At 40.3% G+C, this 4,214-nt stretch overlaps 1 long non-coding RNA gene across 1 annotated transcript; it reads right to left on the reverse strand.

The window, feature by feature from the left end:
* Positions 1 to 1,735: 1,735 nt before the first annotated feature.
* Positions 1,736 to 3,265, reverse strand: LOC307174257. The gene is made up of 3 exons (XR_013823973.1): positions 3,203 to 3,265; positions 2,578 to 2,687; positions 1,736 to 1,803 (listed from the first exon to the last, which is right to left on the reverse strand). It is a non-coding gene; the product is annotated as an uncharacterized lncRNA (long non-coding RNA).
* Between the last annotated feature and the right edge of the window lie 949 nt (positions 3,266 to 4,214).

The following is a 4,214-nucleotide window of genomic DNA, read 5'->3' on the forward strand; positions in this document are numbered from 1 at the left end:
AATATGCCTTTACTTCGCACTACAACCACCACACTAACCCGGCCAGCCTTATCTTCTCCAAAGCTATGGCTGTACGCACAACTTTTGTTGACAGTTTTCATGATTGCTTCAGGTACACTACACTTGGTTGAAATGTTCTCACCTGGGTTTACATGGATACACCTGACTTCAGCTGTGTACCAAATTGGATCCGGTGTAACATCTTTGATTCTGGAGATCATATCAGCGCTTGACCGAAGCAGCTCAAGTTGATGACAACATAATGCTGTGAGATCCAGGCAGTCGATGATTCTGATGAAAAAGGAAAATTAATAATCAATAACGAATGAAAAGAAAAATGATTAATAAAAAAATAAAAAATTGACACTTATTTAGTGTGTACCCAGCCAACACACCCATGTGGGGCCCAAACGGGCTGCAAATGGGCTGATATCCGGGGCCCACCTGGGCTACCCAACTGGGAACCCAGCTAATTTTGGCCGCGGTTTCCGTGGTGGTCCCACATGTGTTAGCCCAGATAGGTTGATGATGGGCTCTTGATGGGCTCCATATCGGGCCCATATGGGTAACCTAGGTAGCACCCATTTAGGGCCTACAGGAGTCTGCACACATGGGTTGATGATGGGCTCCATATCGGGCCCATATGGGTAACCTAGGTAGCACCCATTTAGGGCCTACAGGAGTCTGCACACATGGGTTGATGATGGGCTCTTGATGGGCTCCATATCGGGCCCATAGGGGTAACCTAGGTAGCACCCATTTAGGGCCTACAGGAGTCTGCACACATGGGTTGATGATGGGCTCTTGATGGGCTCCATATCGGGCCCATATGGGTAACCTAGGTAGCACCCATTTAGGGCCTACAGGAGTCTGCACACATGGGTTGATGATGGGCTCTTGATGGGCTCCATATCGGGCCCATGTGGGTAACCTAGGTAGCACCCATTTAGGGCATACAGGAGTCTGCCCAGATGGGTTGATGATGGGCTCTTGATGGGCTCCATATCGGGCCCACATGGGTAACCTAGGTAGCACCCATTTAGGGCCTACAGGAGTCTGCACACATGGGTTGATGATGGGCTCTTGATGGGCTCCATATCTGGCCCATATGGGTAACCTAGGTAGCACCCATTTAGGGCCTACAGGAGTCTGCACACATGGGTTGATGATGGGCTCTTGATGGGCTCCATATCTGGCCCATATGGGTAACCTAGGTAGCACCCATTTAGGGCCTACAGGAGTCTGCACACATGGGTTGATGATGGGCTCTTGATGGGCTCCATATCGGGCCCATGTGGGTAACCTAGGTAGCACCCATTTAGGGCATACAGGAGTCTGCCCAGATGGGTTGATGATGGGCTCTTGATGGGCTCCATATCGGGCCCACATGGGTAACCTAGGTAGCACCCATTTAGGGCCTACAGGAATCTGCCCAGATGGGTTGATGATGGGACCCAGATAGGTCTTATCTAGGGCTCTTATGGGCCACAACGGGTATATATATGGGCTACCATATTTGTCTGTTTGGGTTACCTTATTTTACAGTAAACCCCTAAATACAATCATTACATGTAATCCACTAAACTATACTAAAATGTTAAAGGTATTCAATGAACAGAAACCAGTAGTTCACTTTTAAAGTTACTTTATTAAGCAAGTACAAGTATCACAAAACAAGAAAAGAAAAAAGTAATATATATATATATATGCACACGTTATGCATATCTGAAAAATTAACCATTTCACAAACAAAACAATAACCGTGCAGCTTCTCACTCCTCTGTTGTCGCTCTCCCAACGGCCCTTTGAAAAGAGAAAATAAATCAGTCAACCATTATGCCACTTTTTTAATTCCTTTTCACAGTTCAATCAGATGTGTCAGGTTAGCCTTTTGGTGCCCCACATCAAGTGTATCTAGATAAGGGGTTTGCAAACCTGTCCTGGAACACCCCCTGCACTGCACATATTGGAAGCACAAAATGTACATTTTGACCAACTTTTACCACTTTGAAGTAATTTCTAAAAAATAATTAGTGTTGAAGATCATTAAACCGTTATGCTGCCTCATAAGTCTGTCTGAAATCAGAATGGTTACTGCTCAAATAAATAAAAACTAAACTAAATCGGTTTTGTGAGGCACCTTAGTGTGTAAACGCTGCCTGCTAAGTCGTTGCCTGATAGGGCAGCGAGGCAATGAGTCAGCTGCCTAAGTTTTCAGATGCAGACTTTGTACGTTTCCCTCATCTAATATACCGGATTCATCACATTAGCTCATTTATAGAAACTGCAAGATCTGAAGTGGGTGTGCAGTACTGAGGGTTCCCAGGACAAGTTAGAAAACCAAATATTTGCCCATCATTCATCCAACTCAAATATTGCTTATCACTTGACATGTAAGTAGTAGCAACTTTACAAAGTCTACTCGCTCTAATGTTATGTTACAGAACATATTTCTCCTGTTTTACAACATTTGCACTGGCTCTTAGTTCAATTTTAAAAACTAAACAAGTTGGCTCCTTTATATCTTCTTCATATACACTTCCTCCACTACATCCTAAGATCGGCTTCTGCACTTACACTTGTTCTTCCACGCACTCGGACAACTTCCATGGGGTCACAAGCTTTTGGTTGTGCTGCTCCTGATGCCATCACTTCCTCTTCACTTCTTGCCTGCTGTCTGTACTATCCTGTATAAATAAAAGCAAGAAAAACTCAATACAAAATAAGTCATGTACAAGATTTTCACTTTACAGTTCAATTAGTCGGGTAGAAAACAAAGTATACAACACTATCCATTCTAAAACACATTTTATGTATTCACACAAGCAATTCTTCAGAGCCCCAACATGGAATTGTAAAAAAATTAATATTACTCCCATGTGTCAGTTACGATTACTATAATGATAAGGTCATGATTTCATCTTTAAAACAGATGAAGAAATCAACAAATTGTGGTGTTGAGCTGAGAGGGTTGTGGTCTGTTGCTCTTTGAATTAGGCCTATATCTTTCAATGCAGGTTTATATTGTTTCAACAATTTGCCTGACCCCTGGGGGCTCCGTATATTTCTGATAATATTTGTGGAGAAACATTACACTGTTTTAATTCAGAATCCTAACCATACATTGTAGGCTACTAATTAAAAGTAATTTATTAAATCAAGTAAAATAAAAAAATAACACAAAAGGCCAATGAATCTGTACCAGAAGTGATAGTGCAATGTAGCAGCTAAAGAATAATCCTCCACCAAATTGCCAGTAATCAGCTGGTCCTTGGCGAATCTGAAGAGGGGGAAAGAAGAAATTATTCAATGAAAAGTCCTTAAAAAGCAGTATTTTCTTATATCATTCCTTCAAACAATCTTAAATTAAAAAAAAAAAAAAAACGTTTGCCATTATAACATTCACACTACATGAACTGAGTAATGTCAAGGGCTGGGTAAAAAATATTGATTTCTCGATTTTATTTGATTCTCATTTTTACGAAACAATATCAATTCTTAAATCCCAAGAATCGATTAGTCAACCTGTTTTCAGTTGATGAATGAATGGAACATTGTAGCGTGCATCCCATCCAATAAATCCAGCCCTAGTAATGTCATCTTTGAGACTGTTAGTTGTTACATGATGATTAAAAATGTAAACATAAACTTTAAGCATGGCAATCCCATCAGAAATGTGTATCATTGCAAAGGAAGCACACACAAAAAAACAAAAAACAAAAAAAAAATGTAAACAAATATATTTCCAATACTGTTATCAGTGTTTGAAGAGGTTATGTAAACATACTTCTAACGAATAAATGACTGTTTTATCACTTTACTCATTCCAACGCTTTTTTACCTCTCATGCGTTTTTAAACTAACGTTAGCTGACATTAAACACACAACGTTACCAACAACAAAACACAGCAATGTCAGATGGTACTAAATTACATTGAAATACGTGCTTATATTGCTACAGCAGTACAAAAACACACACAGAGATAACTTATTGAACGTATAAGGTTGCATTAAGCCTATGACTGTTAACGTTTCTCATGTCCATAAACGTTAACGTTAATTTAACTGACTGCTATAAGGACTGAAAAATGTTTTCTTACCTGATATCGCCAGTATTTTTACAGACCACGTACGAACCCTTCCTCTGTTCACATTCCAGCTTTTGTTCTTCATTGATATCAACTTAAATTCGCTCAAAATTTAAGAATTCAACA

This window comes from Squalius cephalus (genome assembly GCF_949319135.1).
Source record: "Squalius cephalus genome assembly, chromosome: 16".
NCBI classification, from domain to species: Eukaryota; Metazoa; Chordata; class Actinopteri; order Cypriniformes; family Leuciscidae; genus Squalius; species Squalius cephalus.